General features: G+C 42.7%; 1 non-coding gene across 1 annotated transcript; it reads right to left on the reverse strand.

The window, feature by feature from the left end:
* Window positions 1-8,687: 8,687 nt before the first annotated feature.
* LOC114229148 (U6 spliceosomal RNA) lies at window positions 8,688-8,794 on the reverse strand. The gene has a single exon (XR_003615237.2). It is a non-coding gene; the product is annotated as a U6 spliceosomal RNA (small nuclear RNA).
* Window positions 8,795-23,821: the final 15,027 nt, after the last annotated feature.

Genomic DNA, 23,821 nt, shown 5'->3' on the forward strand with positions numbered 1-23,821 from the left:
TAGATTTAATAAATGAATACAGCAATGTAGCAGGATACAAAATTAATACCCAGAAATCTATGGCATTTTTATATACCAACTAGAGGCCCGTTGCATGAAGAGATTCGTGCAATAGGCCTTCCTTCCCTTGGATTCCAGCACCGGTTTTCCTCTGGAACCAGGGATCCAGGCCTTTGCTCTGGCCAGAGTCTGCCATCTTCGTCTTCGATGCAGACTCCGGAGTCTACAGTCTTTCTTGGCTGCGGCACTCCACTCCTGTAGATCCTTTTGCCCCCTGTCCTCCCTCTCATAGCAGGCATCCTGCCCTGCCGGGCCACTCTGTGCCTGGAGCAGCTGGGCAGCCGCCATCTTTAGCCTTATAATTTGCATACTCACTCTGATTGGCTGTGGTCGTAGTGGAGGTATGGTCAATTTACATGTTTGTCTATTATTAAGTAAGATAATGAATCCTCAGAAACAGAAACTAAACAAACAATCCTATTTATAATTGCAACAAAAAAAATTAATATACTTAGGAATAAACTTAACTAAGGAGTTAAAAGACCTGTACTCGGAAACTATAGGACATTGAAAAAAGAGCTAGAGGAAGATATAAACAAGTGAAAGAATATATCGTGTTCATGGTTTTATAGAATTAACATCATCAAAATGCCCATACTACCCAACACAATCTATAGATTCCATGCAATCCTTATTAAAATGCCAACAGCATATTTCACAGATCTAAAACAAACTCTCCAAAGATTCATATGGGATAAAAAATAAGAGCCCAAATAGCCACAGCAATCTTGAGAAAGAAGAACAAAGTTGGAGAGATCACAATACCAGATATCAAGTTATTATACAAAGCCAATGTTCTCAAAACAGCATGCTGGAATAAGAACAGGTATATCAAACAATGGAACAGAATAGAGAACCCAGAAATTTACCCACTCCATTTTGCTCAATATTTCACAAAGGAGGCAAGAGCATACAATGGAGTCAAGACAGTCTCTTCAATAAATTGTGTTGGGTAAATTGGACAAATACATGTAAAAAAAATGAAACTAGACTACCAACTTAAACCAGACACGAGAATAAACTCAAAATGGATAAAAGGCTTAAATGTAAGTTGTGAAAATATAAAAATCCTAGAAGAAACCATAGGTAGGAAAATTTCAGGCACCTCTCATAGTAATATGTTTGTGGATACATCTTGGGCAATGGAAACTAAGGAGAAAATTAAAAAATGGTACAATATCAAAATAAAAAGCTTCTGCACAGCAAAAGAACCCATTAACAAACTGAAAAGGGAGCTCATATTTGGCAATGATACATCTGATAAAGGGTTATTATTAAAAGTATATAAGGAACTCATAAAACTTAACAAAAGGAAGACAAACAACCCAATTAAAAAAGGGCAAAGGACCTAAACAGACACTTCTCCAAAGTGGACATACAAATGGCCAAGAAACATATGAATAAATGCTCAGTCACTGATCACCAGAGAGATGCAAATTAAAACAACAATGAGGTATCACCTTACACCTGTCAGAATGGCTACTATCAACAAATCAACAAATGACAAGTGCTGGTGAGGATGTGGAGAAAAGGGAACCTTAGCACACTACAGGTGGGAATACAGACTGATGTGACCATTATGTAAAACAGTGTGGCATTTCCTCAAAAAATTAAATATGCAACTGCCATTTGACCCCGTGATCCCATTTCTAGGACTATATCCTAAGAAACCTGAAACACCAATCAAGAAAGAATGTATGCACCCCTCTGTTCATAGCAGCACAATTTACAATAGCTAAGATCTGGAAACAGCCCAAATGCCCATCAGTAGATGAGTGGATAAAAAAGCTGTGATACATTTACACCATGGAACACTATGCAGCAGTAAAAAAAGAAGGCTTTCTTACCCTTTGAGACAGCATGGAGGGACCTGGAGAGTATTATGCTAAGCCAAATAAGCCAGTCAGAGAAAGACAAATATCACATGATCTCACTCATATGTGCATTCTAATGAACAAAATAAACTGATGAACAAAATAGATCCAGACACATAGAAGTGGGCGGGGGAGGGGGTGGGATTGGTGGGAAGAGATCAACCAAAGAACTTGTATGTACATATGCATAACTAATGGACATGGACAATAGGATGGTGGAGGCTTGGGGGCAGGGGTGGGCTAGAAGGGGTCAATGGTGGGGAAGGGATCATATGTAATACTTTCAACAATAAATATTTTTTTAAAAGAAACTTAAGATAGACCTTTTATGTAATTTGTTTTAACCAGCTAAATTCAGGAACCATGGAGGCATGACTGAGGTCAATATGCAGGTTAGTCTCAGCCTGCCCCATGGACTCCTATGAATAATAGTTTTACTATTAAGGTACTGTGGTCAAGGGCCAAGGGGATAGACTGTGCAAAAAAAGAGTTAACACAGCAAGTCTGAAGTGCAATTTTTAGAAAGGCCTGTTTGAAAGGTAGGTCTTTGGCTTACATGTGGGAATTTGAAATTTAATCATCCCTTGACTAATAAGACTGGTTTGCTATACCTAGACTGTACAAAGAATGTGATTTATGGTGAACACTTGCTTTCCTTCTGAGAGTCTAGAATTTTATAGTTGCTAGGCAGAGTGTGCCTATGTAACCAGCCCCCTCTAAAAACTGTGGATGCTGAGTCTCTTACGGGTTTCCCTGGGCAGAAACATAGCACATATATTAATGTCTTTTTTAGTGCTAGAGAAAGGAGCACACTTGGTGTGTCCCCTCATAGGAGAGAAAAAGCATTGGAAGACTGTACATGGATTTCTCCAGAATCCACCTGTGTCTTTTTCCCTTGCTGATCCTGTTGTGTATACTTTTGCTGTAATAAAAGTTTTGACTGCATCTATATGTTGAGTCCCATGAGTCCTTCTAGTGAATGATCAAACATAAGGGAATAATTTTCTCCCTAAACATTTTCTAATAAATAAAAATATATGCATTATTTGCCTATTATTGTATGTCTCATTAAAGATTGTTGCAGATTTTCTCTTAGAAAATTTACCATCCTACCTTATAATAGAGAAACATGCAAATTGACCGAACCTCCGCTATGCCCATGATTGGGCCTGCTAGAGGCTGGGGGGCGGGACTCCGGGTGGCCTATCTGGCAGTTGAGAAGATCAAGATGGCGGCGCCCAATCCTCTTAGTTCCGGGGGTCCCTGGGGCGATCGCCAACCTGGGGGGGTGTGGCCGGGCCCAGCCAGCCGCTCCCAGGGGTCCCTGGGGAGATCGGCACCCCGGGGAGGTGAGGCGGGACTCGCCCAGCCGTTCCCAGGGTCCCTGGGAACATTGCAGGCATGTGGTTGCTGAGACCCAACCCAGGCCTCTGGCCACAGATTCATAGCTTTGCGGAGACCTAGGGCAGGGATCTGCCTCATCTGCAGAGAGACAGAGGTTCTGCAGTGCCCCCAAGACGTGGGTGGGCACAGCCAGGGATCAAGGGGCATGGAAAGACTCCTGGCACTGGGGCAAGGACCCTCACCCCTGAGGCGGGGGTTGAGGGGTGGAGCCATCTCAGTGGAGGGGTGCTGCACTGCAGGGTACTGGACTGACTGATGTGATTCAGAGAAGCTCCCAGTGCTAATGGGCCTCGCTCAGGCGGCCTTCACACTTCAGAGGCAGTGACTCCTGCTCCTGCCTTGACCCAAAAGCAAGCTCGGGACACCCTGCCCCATAGCAGAGCATGCCTAGGCAGTGAGTGGGAAGCCTTCCACCTGCTTCGGAGAAGGGGGGGGCATTAAAGAATGGGGGGAGAGGAAAGAATGTGGAGCATCCGCAATGAAGAGGTGCTTGAGAAAGAGGCTGGGAAGCCTGACTGGAAGGTTTGTTCTGTTTGCTGGGCCGCTGCCCCTTAGGAAGCACAAAGAGCATGGCTCTGAGGGCTTCCTGTGTGCTGAGTCAAGTTCCACAGCCAACTGGAATTGGCCTCAGTTTCCTGGTCTGTAAAATGGATGAAGCGTGTCCCAGTGCCTTCACTGAGTTTTGATGGCCAATTGAGATACTATATAAAGAAAATGAGGGAAGAAGTGAGAAAGAAAAGGAAGGACGAGCAACACAAAAGAAAGGCTGAAAGGAACCTGTAAACCCATTGTCACTTAAATAGGGAATATAGTCAATAGTGTTGTAATGATGGTATGATGCCAGGTGGGTACTAGAAATATCGGGGAACACTTTGTAAAGTATATGATTGTCTAACCACTATTCTGTAACTAATATAAAACCTGAAACCAATACAAAACAATGTTGAATGTAAAGAAATGAAAATTGGAGTGAAATTTTTATAAATTTCAAAGTTTAAATAAAAGCTGTAAAGTAAGGAAGGGGAGACTAAAAAGTGTTTTTCATTTTGCCACTTTATTAAAAAGACAGTTGTCTTTATATGGTGCTTTTATACTTTTCTAAGTCATTATCTCATTTTAATTTCCGGGCAACTTAAAGACAAGATAAGTATTCCCTCCACTATTCAAAGAAAGGAAATCTTGGTGTCTGGTCCTAATGATTCAATCGTCAAGCCCTTATTGTAAAGCAGGGTTAGTAAAATTTTCTGTGCAGGGTCATATCTATACTAATAAAAGCCTTGGGGGTGATCAGGCCAGCAGGGGAGGGTATTTGGGGGCAATCAGGCCCGCAGAGGAGCAGTTAGGGGTCAATCAGGCCAGCAAGGAAGCAGTTAGGGGGCAATCAGGCAGGTAGGTGAGCGGTTAGGAGCCAGCGGTCCCGGATTGTGAGAGGGATGTCCACAGGAATCGGGCCTAATCCTGCAGTTGGACATCCCCCAAGGGGTCCCATATTAGAGAGGGTGCAAGCTGGGAGAGGGACACCCTCCCCAGTGCACGAATTTCGTGCACCAGGCCTCTAGTAGAATTAATGAAAAGCCATGTATAATCCTATATAATAAAAGCCTAATATGCTGTGTCCGATGGTTTGTTCAATCATTCAACCAGTCGCTATGACGTGCACTGACCACCAGGGGGAAGACACTCTGACTGGTATATTAGCTTGCTGCTGGGGTCCGGCCGATTGGGACTGGGCAAGATGGGCCAGACACACCCTGGAGCACTCCCTTGGTCCCTCCCCGGCTGGCCAACCTCCCGCAGTCCCTCCCTGACTCCAATTGTGCACCGGTGGGGTTCCTCGGCCTAGCCTGTGCCCTTTCGCAATCCAGGACTCCTCGGGGGATGTTGGAGAGCCTGTTTTGGCCTGATCCCCACAGGCCAGGCCGAGGGACCCCACCAGTGCACGAATCCATGCACTGGGCCTCTAGTTATACATAATTAAATTTTTTTACCTTTATACTTACAGCTCAAGAAGAAAATGCTCTAAGACATCATGTATATAACTAGAGGCCCAGTGCACGAATTCATGCACAAGTGGGGTCCCTCAGGGTGGCCTGTGGGGATCAATCCCCAGCTCACATCCCCAGGCTCGCAACCCCAGCTCATGCCCCCAGCCTCACACCCCCACAGCCCCACCTGGCACCCCACTGTGGCCTGGCGCCACCCCTTCACCTGCTCCACCATCCTGCCTGCGGGGCGATCGGTCAGGGCCAGGCCCCCTGCCCAGCTCCCTCAGCACCTGGGAGCCAGGCAGTGGCTCTGCCCCCCACCACCACCGCTGGTCACCATCTATGGGGCCATGGTCCCACTCTCATCAGGGCCCATCGAGGCCGGCAGCGCCTCCACTGCTGCTTGCTGCCAGCGCCACATTGCCAACGCCCGCCATGTTCCATGCCACCCCCTGGTGGTCAGCACACGTCATAGTGAGCAGTCAAACTCCTGGTCAAACTCCCGAGGGGACAATTTGCATATTAGGCTTTTATTATATAGGATAATCATTCCCTAAATTCTCTTTGTCACCTTTAAAGAATCACTTTTAACTATCAAAATAAGAGGCATTTAGAAGATTTTTAAAAACAATGTTCAGCCCTAGAAGGTTTGGCTGAGTGGATAGAGCGCCAGCCTTCGGACTGAAGGGTCTCAGGTTTGATTCCAGTCAAGGGCACATGCTCAGATTGCAAGCTCAATCCCCAGTAGAGGGCATGCAGGAGAAAGCCAATCAATGATTCTCATCTTTGATGTTTCTACCTCTCTCTCCCTTTTCCTTCCTCTCCAAAATCAATTTTTAAAATATATTTTTTTAAAAAACAACAATGTTCACTCCCACCTTAATTATCTAGAATGATGTAAGGGGGAAAATGGAGGTAGAGTGGGGTAGAAAAAACTATTTATGCCCATGGTAACAAAAAAATGAAATTAATGTAAGATAAACTGCCTTTAGCAGCAGTCTCAAACTCATGAAACACAATCCTGGCCTAAGCTACAAGAAAAGTTTAATTGTTACAAAGAAAACAACATTGAACCAGATCTTGTATATGTCTAAATATCAAATCAGTTTCTTATATTTTCTATGTTAACTGAGTATTATGCAGCAATTATAGTAACTAGCCAGAGAGAAATTGCTTTCTGTTTAAATTTTCCATCAAAGTAGCATTAACTTGATAGCTGCATCAAAATCAAAATGTCATTAGGAAAATACAATATAAACCAATCGAAAGTGGTAGAAACCATGCAGTTAATATTTATTTCCTTCCTCATCACAAGCTTTTAATTCCAATAATGCAAGTTTAGAAAGCTTAGGATGCATTAGTTTCTTATGTCTTTACCTCAGCACATGAATGAAAATAGCACAGCAAAACTGTGGCTTCTGAACAGGTAAATCAGGAAAAGTATAGACTAAGAAAAGGAAACTAAACATGAAGTACATCTGATGAGACCTGAAAATAAAAATGATAGCTTTAAAATAAACTTGAACTTAATAACAATGAAATATCAGTCCAAATATATACAAAAGACACATACTTCTCTACTAACCCTTAACTCTTTATTCCAAATCTTCATCTATCCATCAAGTATCCAAAAATATATATTCCCTTACCTATATAACTTCAGAATTTGGCCATATCTTCCCTAGTCAAAATCAGTGTTGCTACTTACCCATATTTTTTTGCTCATGTAATTTAGTCTTCATGTAAGACCCACCAATCCTAATATATAAAAACCCATGGTCCGTAACCTCCAAAACGACCAAAGGCTCGACTGACCAAAAGTCAGTCCTGCAGTCAGTGCTGGGTTGCCGTGGTGACCCAGCACTGACTGCTGCCAGTGCAGGTGCAGTGACCCAGCCCTGACTGCTGAAGGGGCTGTGGATCAGGCCCGGAGAGAGGCCCGAAGAGAGAGGCAGGGTCTGATTCGCAGCCTCCATGGCAGCTGTTGATCAGCCATTGCCTCTCTCTTTCTCTCCAGGCTTCGCCAGCAGCCACTCCTCTGTTTCTGGGTCTCCGAAGGGGCTTCTGATCAGCCCTGCCTCTCTGATCAGGCCCAGAGATAGGCCTGGAGATGTTGACTGGCATAGAAACCGACCAATCAGAACCAAATCTGGGTCAACTGTGAGGAGTAAATGTCTGTCTAGGAAATGGAGCTTTTGATGCTGACTGGCATAGAAACTAACCAATCAGATCCAAATTGGCTGGCAGGGGAGGGCAGTTAAGGGTGATCAGGCAGGCAGAGACAGTTGGGGGTGAGATCAGGCTGGCAGGGGAGGGAAGTTGGGGGTGATATCAGGGTGGCAGGGGTGGACAGTTAGGGGCAATCAGGCAGGCAGGCAGAGGCAGTTAGGGGTGATCAGGCAGGCAGGCAGGTGAGTGGTTATGAGCCAGCGGTCCCAAATTGTGAGAGGGTTGTCTGACTGCCGGTTTAGGCCCAATCCCGGGATCGGGCCTAAACCGGCAGTCAGACACCCCCCAAGGGGTCCCCGATTGGAGAGGGTGCAGGGTGGGCTGAGGGAACCCCCCCTCTGTGCATGAATTTTGTGCACTGCGCTACTAGTATCTCTATAATTTTCTTGATACACCTATTAAAACATGCTTTCTCTTTATTAATGGAAGGTTGTAAATTCCAAAAATACCTGTAGCTAGATTATACAACAGAAAACCAGAGACTCAAATGCCACTTTGCCTTTAAATGTCTAATGACAGATAGCTTCCCCCAAACAAGTCTTTATAGCACAGCATGAATAATTCTATGAAATATACTTTTTTCAAAATCTATGTGTGTAGCCCTAGCTGGTTTTGCTCAGTGGGTAGAGCATCAACCTGCAGACTGAAGGGTCCCAGGTTTGATTCCAGTCAAGGGCACATGCCCGGGTTGTGGGCTCAATCTCCAGCAGAGGGCGTGCAGGAGGCAGACAATCAATGATTCTCTCTCATCATTGATGTTTCTTTCTCTCTCTCCCTCTCACTTCCTCTCTGAAATCAATAAAAAAATATACATTTTTTAAAATCTATGTGTGGATTACATTTATGTCCAACTTTGAAGGAATGAAGTAATTTCTTTTTTATTATAGAGCATAGCGGACTAAACTGGGATGCACAATATATATTTTTAAAGCCTTCTGAAGATAAGAAGAAACTCATGAGGCAATCAATACTCCATTTTAAAATCTCATCTTAAATATATGCCTGGATGTGAGGACGAAGGATTGGATTTGGGGAGAATCATTTCTATATATAATAAATATATATAAACTTCACACAACAAGCACATTATTTCTCATTTAAACAAAAATTAACTGTCTAATGAAACTTTTTTTTTTTAAATATGGAACGCTTCACGAATTTGTGTGTCATCCTTGCGCAGGGGCCATGCTAATCTTCTCTGTATCGTTCCAATTTTAGTATATGTGCTGCCGAAGCGAGCACTGTCTAATGAAACTTTTAGTTTTCATTTTTAAATTACTTTTCCACAAAAAAATCTGGAAAATATGGTTATTATAATCTATATTGCAGCATGTTAAATATTTAATTGCTGACAAGGTAACAGATTTTGCTACTTATCTTTCAAATACACAGTTGCCCCATTTCCAAAAATCCCTCAATAGTAATAACACCCCACATGGTCAGCTCCTAAAACCAGAATATAGTCAAGAATCAGTGACTCAGATCAACTGAAATAGTTGTCCCAAAACTCGGGCACTCAAGTTGTTGAACTTTAATCAGAAAGCACCGATTCTTACTTTACATGCTTTCTAACTATCTTGGTTATTGGAATTCTTAAACCACAACATATAAATAAATAAATAAATAAATAAATAAATAAATAAATAAATAATAAGAAAGAAAGCTATAAAGAGCAGGCATCCTGACACACAAAACTAACATTTGACAAAAAGAAAGACAGAAAAACATTACTTACAGCTTAATACAGATGAAGACCCAAAGTCAGTGATCTTCAAATCATTTTTAGCAGAGGAAATTTAACTGAAATCTACCATGGAAGGCCAGTATGGAAAACGGGTACAAATCAGCGTTGCCCCTTCCCATCTTTAGGTACCTCCCTCCAAGAGATACCCCCACCCCAACCCCTGCAAAAGGCTCAGACAAGTATACTTTGAGACCAACTTTACTAAGTCACCTAGAAAGGCTTAAAAAAAGGTAATCTTATCTAATAAAAGAGAAACATGCAAATTGACCTTACCCCTGCTACATCCACAAGCGACGCCCACCAGCCAATCAAGAGCGAGTATGCAAATTAACCCAACAAATATGGCGGCGGCCACAGAGCTAGAGCAAGCAGGAGACTTGGATTGCCCCTGCAATGGAGGAAGCCAAGCTTCCCGCTCGCCCTACCTGGCCCTGGCCTCCACTCAAGGCTACAAAGTTTCAATTATAGAAGATAAATAAATCCCAGATACCAGGGCCTCCATTTGGGTCGCCAGAGGGCATGGCCAGCCTGCAAACCACCACAGGCCCCTCGCCCAGGCCACCTTAAGCCCCAAGGGAACCCCCACCCTGATCCGGGACACCCTTCAGGGCAAACCAGCCAGCCCCCACCCGTGTACCAGGCCTCTATCCTATCTAATAAAACAGTAATATGCAAATTGACCATCACTCCAACACATGAGATGGCTGCCCCCATGTGGTCAAAGATGGCTGCCCCCATGTGGACACAAGATGGCCACCACAAGATGGACAGTAGGGGAGGGCAGTTAGGGGCAATCGGGCCGCCAGGGGAGGGCAGTTAGGGGCGACCAGGCTGGCAAGGGAGGGCAGTTAGGGGTGACCAGGCCAACAGAGGAGGGCAGTTGTGGGAAACTAGGCCTGCAGGGGAGGACAGTTAGGGGCGACCAGGCCAGCAGGGGAGGGCAGTTAGGGGCAATTGGGCCAGCAGAGGAGCAGTTAGGCATCGATCAGGCTGGCAGGGGAATGGTTAGGGATGGTCAGGCTGGCAGGCAGAAGCAGTTAGTGGCAATCAGGCAGGAAGGCAGGAGAGTGGTTGGAAGCCAGCAGTCCTGGATTGTGAGAGGGATGTCCCAGATTGGAGAGGGTGCAGGCTGGGCTGAGGGACACACACTCCCCCCACCGTGCATGAATTTCGTGCACCAGGCCTCTAGTGTATATAAAATGCTAAGTGTCTGCCCATCCAACTGGTAGCTATGATGCACACTGACCATCAGGGGGCAGACACTCAATGCAGGAGCTACCACGATGCGCACTGGCCATTTAAAAATAAACGGCACCATGGATCTGGCACTGACAAACCAACACTTGGCTTCCCCCAAGTGGGACACAGGCCCCGCCACCACCCCGGAGCAATACCCTACCAAATTGCAGCCAATGCTGCCAAGACCCCATGATGCAAAATACAGCCCACAGCACAGCACAGCCCAGAAATGGTGTCTGTGGGCACTGGGTAATGACATCACATAGCAGTGCCCAGCTTCCTCTCCCTAGTGACTAGCCTTCTTGCAGTTTCTTCAGCCCAGAACCTGACTTGCTTTATAGCCAGGTGCAAACATTTTACAGTTTAACCAAATGTTTGTGAAGCATTTTCTGGTGTCTCTTCTCATTTGATCCTCACAGAAGTCCTGGAGTAGGTAGATAGGAGACTCGGTAGAATCCTATTTTTCTTTTCATTAGCAGGATGCAAATAAGGATATTAAAATATTTCTTCTAATTAGTTTCCTTTCAATGTGTATGAATCCGTGCACCAGGACACTAGTAAAAATATTTTTAAAAAAATTAAAAATAGGTAAAAAAATAAAAAACACCTTCTCTCTTAGAATTTGTCATACAAAGAGCAAACTGATGTTTGCCATTTGAGAGAGGGTTGGGGGGCTGAGTGAAAAAGGTGAAGACATTAAGAAGTTAAAATTGGTAGTCACAAAAAAGCTACAGAGTTGTAAAGTACAACATAGGGAATATAATCAATAATAGTGTAATAACTAGTATGGTGCCAGGTGGGTAGTAGAGTTACTGGGATGCATAACTTCATAAATTATATAAATGTCTAGCCAGTATGCTGTATACCTAAAACAAATAAATACTATTGAATGTCAACTGTAATTGAAAATAAAATAAAATAATAAAAACATTTAAAAATACTTTGCCTTAAAATTTATCAATAGTTTTCCAACATTTTCCTTTTTTTCTGCTCCCTATGGAACTCCCCCTCCTGTTTTGTCTTGTCTGATTTCTCCCCTGCAAACTCATGTTATATTTTTATACAATCCTTTTGCAGTATGGAATTATTTGGTCTTTTGGTATCCTGCTTTTTTTCCCTATACATGGAATAGGCTAACCTCAAATCTTTAAATGAAACCACTCCATTTCTTGTACTATACCTCTGCTTTCTTTCCCCACTTTATAATCCTACTACTTTTCCAACTTTGTTAAAGTCAGCCTTCCTGTAATATATCCTTTTAATTTTGTCCATCAGAGATAGAGCGAAATATAAACAGCCTATAAAGTTGGAAATATATGTAGTAATGTATTTTAAAGTGTTACTGTCTTATGTTTAAAATTTTTAAAAATCTTTTATTCCAGAATGATTACTCTTTGTAGTTTTCTCCAATGGTGCATTTCGTATTACATGTATAATATATGCACACTAAGGTATTATTTCAGATATCACTCAATGGTTAAAAGAAGTATTTTAAAAGTTTACCTTCTTTTTGCTTCCAAAGTATGCACCAAAAATATCAGTGGCACTGAAATTACAAATCATATTGCAAGGATGCCCAATACAGCACCAAAGCAGGAGGCAGTCAATGAACCCTCCACCCAAAGAATAAGATTCATAATAAAGAGGTCAGCAAATATGATACTAAGGAGGGGAGAAAGTCATAAAAAATAATATGCTTTCAGGAAAATGTTACAAACATAATTGATGTGAATGTCAAAACACTGTTTTGGTGGGAAGGATATAATAAATTACAAAGTTAAAACCTAAGGGAATATTAAATCACACTGTGTCAAGCCAGTCATTGAGCTGGAGCTTAAACCTCATACAATATAATATAGTAGCTTATTATCCTATATAATAAAAGGCTATTATGCAAATTGTCCCCTCAGGAGTTCGACCAACTGGGAGTTCGACAACCCGCTTAGGCATGCACTGAACACCAGGGGGTGGTGCAGAATGAAGGAAGACCCCAGCTGGCAGCCAGAAGGCCCCGATCAGCCTTGATCACTGGCCAGGCCTGGGGACCCTACCCATGCACAAATTTCGTGCACCAGGCCTCTAGTAGGACATAATTTCCACCTCCTATTTATCTTTGCACCTCCAGAGTCTAGTAGAAAATAAATAACGTGTGGAGTAATATAGCATGAAAAACCTCAACATGCAATATACTGAACATAAGAAAATACAAATATTAAAAACAAATTTTAGAATCCTAGACTGAAATGGGCCTCAAGTCAGACTTACAACAAAGAGTTTTTAATTAGTCATTCAAAATCAATAGGTCAACTGCTAAGTCTACTGATAAATCACCAGGTAAGCCCAGCTATTGTGCCCTCGTTTGTTCCAGACATGTTTGATCAAAGCTACAGATGAGTATGGGTATGGGTATGGGTATGGGTATGGGTATGGGTATGGGTATAGATGTGAGTGTTTCTAAAAGCCTAAGATGAGGTTGAAAAGATGGGAAGAGGCTAGATTATGGAAGGCTTTAAATGTCAGGTTAAGGAACGTAGACTTGGTCCTGTCAGCATCAGGAAGCAACTGAAGAGTTTTTACACTCAACGCTGTAAGATACACAGTGCAATTTTTTTCAGGAAGATCAATCTACAGCATTGCAGAGGACATATTAGAGACACACTAAAGACAAGGAAGTTCTAGAAGCAAGGAGACTAGACATAAAATGGTAAAAATCTGTATAATGTGGTGATGGTTAAAAATGTAAAGGATGGACATAAAAGGCATAAAGAAATATAAGACTTGGTTAAAGATGGCAGATCAAACTCACACTTTCAGCTCTGCTCTTTCCTCAAAACTCTGATAAAATTATAGTAAAGGCATTTTAAAATTATGTAAGTACACAAAATACAGGAGAGAAGACATTAGCATCAAATTTTGGAAACCAGATAGCAAATGGACAAGTAGTAACTGATTTAGTAGAACTGGAAAACCTGTATCCCAAGTCATCAGTAGGAAAAGCTGGTAAACAACTCAATTTACACCACAGAACTCAAAAAAAAAAAAAAAAAAAAAAAAAGCTCAGGAATTTGTAGTGCCAGGTACCTCTGTAATTAGGGGAAAGAAGTTCTTAAGTGCCCTATCTGGTTTGGCTCAGTGGATAGAGAGTTGGCCTGTAGACTGAAGGGTCCCAGGTTCGATTCCAGTCAAGGGCATATGCCTGGGTTGCGGACTTGATCCCCAGAGGGGGGCATGCAGGAGGCAACTGATCAATGATTTTCTCTCATCATTGATGTTTCTATCTCTCTCTCTCCATCTCTCTTCCTCTCTGAAATCAATAAAAATATTTTTAATTAATTAATTAAACCAGGAGGACTGGTTGAAAGTCAGCCTAAGATACTGATAGACCTGCAGATTTCCTCCCCTGCTCTGCAGAGGAAAATAACTTTCCTTCCCCACCCCAACAGAAAACTGGAGGTCTAGTCTCTTAGAGAAGATCCCTGAAGCTCAAAGGAAAACTTTCAATAGGAAAATCTATGATTGACATCCTCAGAGAGATTAGAACACAAGTAGAAGAAATTTTAAGGACTATTGAGAAAATAAAAGTTCTTTTGAATTAAAAGTATGACAAGGGAAATTAAATCCTTAATAAAAGGGTTGAAAGATAAAGTCTGTGAAATGTCTTAGAAAGCAGCATTTTAAAAAAGAAATGGAGTACAGGCAAAAAATAAAAAAGCAAAATTAGAAGACCAACTCAGGCATATAAAAAAAATAGGAATTACCTAAATAGACAGAGCTCTTTTTTTTTAATTGAGATACAGTTGGAATATAAAATTATGTAAGTTTTTAAGGTATACAATATGATGATTTGATACACATATTGTCTAATGATGACCACAATAAGGCCCCTGGAATCATTATGCTGGCCTGAGCAGCAAGTTCTCTTCACTTTGATTGACCTATGTGGGATGCCAAGCTGTAATACAGAGGTTTTTTTTTAAATATATTTTTATTTATTTCAGAGAGGGAGAGAGAGGGAGAGAGAGATAGAAACATCAGTGATAAGAGAGAATCATTGAACCGCTGCCTCCTGCAAGCCCCACACTGGGGATCGAACCCGCAACCCCAGGCATGTGCCCTTGACCAGAATTGAACCTATGACCCTTTGGTCCACAGGCCAACCCTCTATCCACTGAGCCAAACCAGCTAAGGCAACAGAACTCTTTCTTAATGTTTTAGAGATATTAAGTAATTGCTCCAGGTTGGACAACTAATAAGAGGCAGAGCTGGTATTCTAACTCAGTGTCTGATATTTTAAGAGCAAATTTTTCCATTCCTCTATGATACAATAAAGCCTCTATGGTGAGAACCCACCCACAAATCACATCTATCTTCTTCTACCCCAGATATTTTGTCAATGATCAGGTAGAGGGAATGTGGTAACAGACATTTTATGATGCAGCAGGTTAGGCTTTGAGGTCTCCAGTATAAGGAATCTCTGGTTTAGTTCTTTAGTTGTAAGTTCTCTCAAAGTCCATTCCAATTATAGAATTCTAATGCTGTTTTTGTATTTGCCATCTCTCTTCAATTTCTTCTTTAGGATCATTGTTTTTTATTCTTCCCCATTTCTCACTGGAAGTGATTTTGGTCCTTTCTAAACCAACTTCAGTCCTTTGTTCTTTCATGTTACTAATTCTACTTCACCTTTACACCTTGTGTTTATTATCTCTTCTGTCTACTAAAACCTATATCAGTATGTTTTTCTATTCTGCTTTTTAAGGACTCATACTTTGCTCCTATTAGAAATGTAGTTTTGAATCCTTTCAAACAACAAATGCAACAAAATTTACACTTATGTCTTATCACTCTCGTCAGCATCTTAATAAGGGAATCTGGTTGTCATTATTTAACCATACTTCTTAAAATGTTTTTAATACCTTTCTGCTCTAATGAATTTGTTAGCCACAATATTCTTCTGATAATTTTCCTAGCTTTTAAAATATTCATTTCAGCTGTTATCATTCCATAGCCAGAAAAATTACTTTTCACTTGACAAATCATAACCTCCCTTCTTATTCCTAAACTCAATTAACTCATCTCAACAATTTCCCCCTTGAAAGTATACTCTAGAATATTAATATGTGTTTAACCATTCTGTAACTGTCCTTCAATTTCATCTTTTTACATTCTAAATATTTCTTCTTTTGTCAATATCTAATTATTTCTAGATCTTCTCATAGAATCTTAAACAGTATAATGAAAAAGAAACTTAAGAAGTCATCTGGGTTCATCTCCAACCTGAAACATTCATTCACACTTTCATCAAACATTTATTGAGAAGCTATATATTAGGCCCTGGTGTTCAAAGATAAAACAAAAATCTTCACTCTAAAAAAGCTCAGTCTAGTGGAGGACAGAGATAAGCAAACAAATTACAATACTCCATGGGAAATGCTATAGCAGATGATAAAAACAGAGCAGCAGGAATGCAGAGAAAAGAGTGACCAAAAATGCTTTATAGCTCACAAAATGATTTCACAATCCATTAGTTCATTGACTTCTCTAAACAACTCTGCGACACAGGCATTACAGGCAAGGAAATGGACAATCAGAAAGGTTATAGGACTTACCCAAAGTCACTTATCTAATACTGAGTGCTGGAATTCAAACTTTCTTCTTCTAATATTAAAGATTGGGTACATGCCCATCAAACTACACTGATTTTTTTTTCTTTCCTACCTCTCACTTTTGAGGTTACATAAAGGAAAAGTATATAATTTTATGATTTTACTTCAATTTCTTTTAGAGAGCACTGCTTCTTCATTTCCATTTAAATCATTTTTACACTACCCATTTATATATTGAGAGGCACTGAAAGTCTTTCAAACTACCACATTCTAAGAAATAAGAATTCCAGTACTTTATGATTCTCTCTCCCATCTACCTAAGACAGCTCTTTAATCACTTGAGGGAAATATTTCTTTTGTATCATGCCTGGTTTATTGCTTTAAAATTGCACTCAATTCTACTAACATAACTAGGAAATTGAGTCCATTTTTCATTTTAAATTATTCAAATCCTAATATATAAAAACCCTGGGTCCATCACATCCACAACAACCGGGAGGCTCGACCAACCGTAAGTCAGTTCTGCAGTCAGCGCTGGGTTGCCGGCTGACCCAGCACTGACTGCTATGGCTGCAGGCCCGGTGATTCAGCACTGATTGCTGAAGAGGCTGCAATTGCTGGAGAGAGGCCTGAAGAGAGAAGCAGGGTCTGATCCGTAGCCTCTGTGGCAGCTGTTGATCAACACTTGCCACTCTTTCATTCCGGGCCTGGTCAGCAGCCACGCCTCCATTTATCTCCAGGCCTCCACCGGGGCTGCTGATCAGCCCTGCCTTTCTGATCAGGCCCCATTGATAGGCTCAGAGATGCTGACTGGCATAGAAACCGATCAATCAGAACCAAATCTGGGTCAACTGTGAGGAGCCAATGGTTGCCTAAGAGGCAGAGCTTTTGACACTGACTGGCATAGAAACCGACCAATCAGAACCAAATTGGCCATCAGAGGAGGGCAATTGGGGGGCGATATCAGGCCAGCAGGGGAGGGCCATTGGGGGTGAGATCAGGCCGGCAGGGGAGGGCAGTTGGGGGCAACCAGGTAGACAGGGGAGGGCAGTTGGGGGCCATCAACTGGCAGGGGAGGGCAGTTTCGGGGGACCAGGCTTGCAGGGAGGGCAGTTGGGGGTGACCAGGCCAGTAGGGAAGGGCAGTTGGGGGGCCATAAGGCCAGCAGGGGAGGGTAGTTGGGGGCCATCAGGCTGGCAGGGAAGGACAATTGGGGGTGAGATTAAGCTGTCAGGGGAGGGCAGTTGGGGACAACCAGGCCAGCAGGGGAGGGCAGTTGGGGGTGATCAGGCCAGCAGGGGAGCAGTTAAGTGTTAATCAGTCTGGCAGGGCAGGAGTTAGGGGGTGATCAGGCTGGCAGGCAGGCAAGCGGTTAGGAGCCAGCAGTCCTGGATTGTGAGAGGGACATCTCCCGAGGGGTCCCAGATTGGAGAGGGTGCAGGCTGGGCTGTGGGAGACCCCCCCCCCAGTGCACAAATTTCATGCACTGGGCCTCTAGTGATTAAATAATTCAGTAGACATTTACTGAGCACTTGCTTCATATAAGGCACTTGTACTCCATGTATTGCACTGGGTTACACACTGTGAAAGATACACAAAACCATACATAATAGCCACCCTTATGAATTTGAGAATGTAGAATGAGAGAAAAAATACACTGAGTGGCCAGATTATTATGACCATCTGATGTTTGTAGGCAAATTAGCCATGCACTGCATCATATGGGATACGGAAGCCGAAGGCCTGTTCGAACACCTTTGCTGTCTGCAGTTACCAAGATAAAACATCTCCAATTCACACAGCAACACAGTCGAGCATTGGAAAAAAGTCATGTGGTCTGATGAATCATGTTTCCAGTTGCATCATGCAGATGGCAGAGTGAGAATTTTGCAGAAACATCATGAAAGCATGCACCCCACATGCATGAGTACAACCCTTCAAGCTGGTGGGGGCAGTGTTATGGTTTGGGGCATGTTTTCCTGGCATGATTTGGGCCCTTTAATTCGTGTGGAACAACGTCTGAATAGCACAACATACCTAAGTATTGTTGATGATCAAGTTCATCCTATCATGTTGATGGCGTATCCCAATGGAGATGGCTTCTTCCAACAAGACAATGCGCCATGCCACGGTGCTCATATTGTGCAGGAGTGGTTTCAAGAACATGAGGAAGACTTTATCTTGATTAGGTGGCCCCAGATCTCAACCCAATTGAGCATTTGTGGGACGAAGTTAAAAGAGCCATCAGGCAGCTGGTTGCACAACCATCAAATCTCACAGAACTGGACAGTGCTATTCATCAGGCATGGTGTCAGATTCCTCGCATCACCTTTCAACATCTCGTGGAGTCAATGCCAAGAAGAATCGCTGCAGTATTGAAGACAAAAGGTGGCCCAACGAAGTACTGATGGGGTGGTCATAATAATCTGGCCACTCAGTGTATTCATAAATTATTGCAATCTAAGGAAGACAGTAATAAGTGCTGTAATTATAGTAATAGCCTGTTCAATTTCAGAATATGAAAGTGATGGTATTTTAACTGGTACTTAAAGAATGAATACAAATCTGGCATTGGAAAATGGGAAAGAAGGGATTAGGAATAGATAAAACAGCATGAGCAAAGGCATGATGGTAGAAAAAAATAATAGCTAATAACCCTAGCTGGTTTTTCTCAGTGGGCAGGGCATTGACTTACAGAATGAAAGGTGTTGGGTTCAATGCCAGTCAAGTGCATGTACCTCAGTTGCAGGTGGCGGGAAGCAAAAATTGATGTGTCTCTCTCACATTGATCTCTCTCTCCCTCTTCCCCTCCCTTCCACTTTCTCTAAAAATCAATAGAAAAATATCCTCAGGTGAGGATTAACAAAAAATAACAGCTAATAACCAAAGCTACCATTTATTGAACACTTATTATGTGTTAGGCACTGTTCGAAATGTTTTACATTCATTATCCCATTTAATCCTTATAGCAACCATATGAAATAGATAAGGAAATCTAAGATTAGAGACTTGAAATAACTTTCCCAGGGTCTCATGATTAGCAAATATTATTTGAGACTCTTTTTTGTCTATCTAATTTAAAAGACAACTGAATAATGCACTAATTATAAATTTGTGTTGATGAGCATACAAAGTATTAAGATGTAAATTGTATGACAATAACAGCACAAAGGAGGGAGGAGGTAAAGGAGCTATAAGGGAGCAAATCTCTTTTTTGTATAACACTAGAGGCCCTTAGATTGCACAAACTCATGCACCTTGAAAGGAACTGTGGGCTACAAGGCTGCAGTGGGCACAGGGGCAGGTCTCCGCCCATCCTCTCTGCCCCTGCCTGGCCCCTCTCACCATGGCCTCTGGTCCCCTGTCTGTCAGCAGCCCCACTCCCACCACCGCCACTCCCACGCGCTGATGGCACCAAGCCCTGCTTGCACCTGCTGACAGCACAGAGCAATTGGGGCCGACACCAGCAGCAGGTGCCAGTGGGGCTAGCACCGTCAGTGGGTGCAAGCAGTGGCTGCTGCCCTGATCACTCCTCAGGAGCAGGGGGAGGAGGAGAAGCCCTGAGGAGCAATTGGGGCCAGCAGCTGCCACTCGCACCCACCGTCAGCACCAAGTGATCAGAACCAGCACCAGGATCTGGCAGCGGGTGTGAGCAGCAGCTCCAGTGCCAGCAGTGGGTGTGAGTGCGGGACAGGACTGCGGCACACGAGAGCAAAGAATTTTCAGTAACCACCAGAGGCTCGCCCGGATGACAGCAACCGGTGCCCTGTCTTGGACTGTCGCCTCTGCTCACCTGCTCCACTATCCCGCCATGGCCAATGCCTGCCATGTTCCGCACTCTGCCTCCTGCTGCCAACTTCCACCATGTTCTGCATGTGCCCCCTGGTGGTCAGCACACATCATAGCAAACGGTTGTTCGGTTGTTCTGCAGTTCAGTCTATTTGCATATTAGGGTTTTATATATATATATATATATATATATATATATATATATATATATATTGCAATTAAGTTGGTATTAATCTGAAGTACATTGTTATAAATTCAGACATTAATTATAGTCCATAAGGTAACCACTAAGAAAATAACTCAAAATATAGTAAGAGAAATGATAAGGGAAGAAAACTGCTACTCTAGAAAATATTTAACACAATATAAGGCAGTAATGGATAAATAGAGGAGCAAAAAAGGTCTAAGACTTATAAAAGGAAGATAACAAAATATCAGATAAAAATCCTTCTTTATCAATAATTACATTAAATGTAAATAGATGAAATATTCCAATTAAAAGTCAGGCGTTAATTTCCAAAATATATAAATAACTCATGCAAATCAACAAAAGGAAGATAAACAATTCAATTACAAAATGGGCAAAGGACCTTAATAAACATTTCTCCAAAGAGGTCATACAGATGGTCAAGAGACATGATAAAATGTTTAATGTCACTAATCATCAGAGAAATGCAAATTAAAACTGCAATGAGGTATCACCTTACACCTGCCAGATTGGCTACATCAATAAATCAACAAACAACAAGGGCTGGCGAAGATGTGGAGAAAAGAGAACCCTATCACACTGCTGGTGGGAATTCAGATTGGTGCAGCCATTGTGGAAAACAGTATGGAGTTTCTGCAAAAAATTAAAAGTGGAATTGCCATTTGATCCAGTGATCCCACTTCCAGGAATATATCATAAGAATCCCAAAATGTTAATCAGAAAGATTATATGCATCCCTATTTCTATAGCAGCACTATTTACAATAGCTACGATCTGGAAATAGCCCAAGTGCCCACCAGTAAATGAGTGAATAAAAAACCTGCAGTACAAAAAAAAAAAAAAAAAAAAAAAACCTGCAGTACATTTACACAATTGAAAACTATGCAGCTGTAAAAATGAAGGATCTCTTACCTTTTGTGACAGCATGGAAGGACCAGGAGATTATTATGTTAATCAAAATAAGCTGGTTGGAGAGAGACAAATATCACATGATCTCACTTATATGTGGAATCTAGTAAACATAATAAACTGATGAATAAAATAGGTCCAGAGGCATTGCTTCATGGAATAGACTGACAGATTTCAGAGGGGATGGGAAGAGATTTACCAAAGAACATATATGAATATATGCATAGTCCATGGACACAAACAATAGTGTGGGGAAGGGGTAGGTGAAATGGGGTAAATCTGTAATACCGTTAACAATAAAAAACAAACAAATAAATAAAGTCAGAGGTTGGCAAAATGTACCCCCAAAATGATTCAAAGATATATCTATGAGAAACAAAATTTTGATTCAGACACAAATAGATTGCAAGTAAAAGGAATACATATAACAGTAAAAAGAGAGCTAAAGTGGCTATACTTCTATTAGACAAAATAGACTTTAAGACAAAAAACATTATAAGAGCCCTGGCCAGTGTGGCTCAATGGTAGAGTGATGGCCCATCCACCGAGGGTCACTGGCTCAATACCTTGTCAAGGGAAAGTACCTGGGGTGCAGGTTAGATCCCTGGCCCTGGTTGGGGTACATTTGGGAGGCAACCAATAATTGTGTCTCTCTAACATTGAAGTTTCTTTCTCTCTCCCTCCCTCCTACTCTCTCTAAAAAATCAATGGAGAGACCATGTGTCCCTAGATCCGGGTGAGGCCTCATGCACCTAGGCCCGGGTGAGGCCACGTGCCCCTGGGTCTGGGGGAGGCCAAGCGCGCCTAGGTCCGGGTGAGACCATGTGTCCCTGGATCCGGGTGAGGCCTCGTGCACCTAGGTCCAGGTGAAGCCACGTGCCCCTGGGTCTGAGAGAGGCCACGCACCCCTGGGTCCAGGCGAGACCATGTGTCCCTGGATCCGGGTGAGGCCTCGTGCACCTAGGCCCGGGTGAGGCCACGTGCCCCTGGGTCTGGGAGAGGCCAAGCGTCCCTGGGTCCGGGTGAGACCATGTGTCCCTGGATCCGGGTGAGGCCTCGTGCACCTAGGCCCGGGTGAGGCCACGTGCCCCTGGGTCTGGGAGAGCCCAAGCGTCCCTGGGTACGGGTGAGACCATGTGTCCCTAGATCCGGATGAGGCCACGTGCCCCTTAGTCCGGGTGAAGCCGTGCCCCTGGGTCCGGCCGAGACCAAACCAGAGGGAGTCGGACCTCCGTTACCACCATTTGTCCACCATCCAGAGCTGAGGGGTCAGTGCTGACATGTACACATAAGAAACTGGTGGACATTGAAATTGGGTCTCAAAAGAACTGTTGGCCCAGAAAGAAACTCACTACAGACTGATCCATCTGCCTGTCAGCATAACTATTATTGCTCGTCTCACATTCAGTTCTCATAAGTATATATCTAGTGACATATGATCTCGCTCATCTAGGGGAAATGATGAACAACATAGACTGAGGAACAAGAACAGAACCAGAAGCAAGGAGGCATCGATCGGACTATCGGGCCTCAGAGGGAGGATAGGGGAGGGTGGGGGGGAGGGGGAGAGTTCAACCAAAGGACTTGTGTGCATGCATATGAGCCTATCCAACGGTTAAGTTCAACAGGGGGTTGGGGCATGCGTGGGGAGGGGGGGATGGGAATGGGGGGATGAGGACAAATATGTGACACCTTAATCAATAAAGAAATTTAAAAAAAAAATCAATGGAAAAAAATATCCCTGAGTAAGGATTAACAAACACACCCCAAAAAAGAATATATGACAATTATAAACATATATGTAGCTAACAACAAAGCCCCAAAATACATGAAGCAAAAATGGACAGAACTGAAGAAATAGATAATTCAACAATAATAGTTGGAGACTTGATTACCCCACTTTTGATAATAGATAACGATGACACAAAATATCAATAAGGATATAGAACACTTTAATAACACAATAAATCAACCAGATCTAACAGTCATCTCCTAACACTCTACTCAACAAGAGCAGAATATGCATTCTTCATAAAGGTACATGGAATATTCTCCAGGACAGACCATGTGTTAGGACATAAAACAAGTCTCAATAAATTTTAAAGATTTTAAATCATACAAAATATAATAAATATAATTAAAAGAAATTAAAGAAGACCAAATAAATGGAAATACTTCCCCTATTTATGAATTGAATATCTTAATATTGGTAAGATATCAATATCCCCCAAAACAATATGCAGGCTCCATATAATCCCTATCAAAATCCCTCCCAGCTTTTTGAAGAAATTGAAAAGTTCTTCCTAAAATCCATGTGCAAATGCAAAGTTCCAGAATAGCCAAAATAATCTTACCAAAAAAAAAAAAAAAGTTGGAGAGGTTAGGGGGGGGAGACAAAATGGTGGCCGAATAGGCAGACGTGTCCTGAGCCTTATCCCAGAGCAGATAGAAGGAGCAACTAAATCAAATAACATCCACCTGGAATTGGCAAAGTAGACACAGCTGGTGAGACAATTCGAAGCGGAAAGGGCAGAGGATGCCTGGAGAAAGGTAGAATCAGAGATCTGGGCTGGAGAGAGTTGCGAGACCTCCAAGCCCAGAGGGTCAGAAGGAAGCAGCACAGCACCGAGCTGCATCCCCAGACAGGCATAACATCTGACTATGGAAAGGAAGTCCACAGTGCTGCTGGCAACAGGGGATTCTAGACATAAGCCCACAGCCATGAGAGGCTGAGCCCAGAGGGGGCAGCCTGAACAACTGCCCAGGCCGCCCAGTGC

Source organism: Eptesicus fuscus, chromosome 1, assembly GCF_027574615.1.
Source record: "Eptesicus fuscus isolate TK198812 chromosome 1, DD_ASM_mEF_20220401, whole genome shotgun sequence".
NCBI classification, from domain to species: domain Eukaryota; kingdom Metazoa; phylum Chordata; class Mammalia; order Chiroptera; family Vespertilionidae; genus Eptesicus; species Eptesicus fuscus.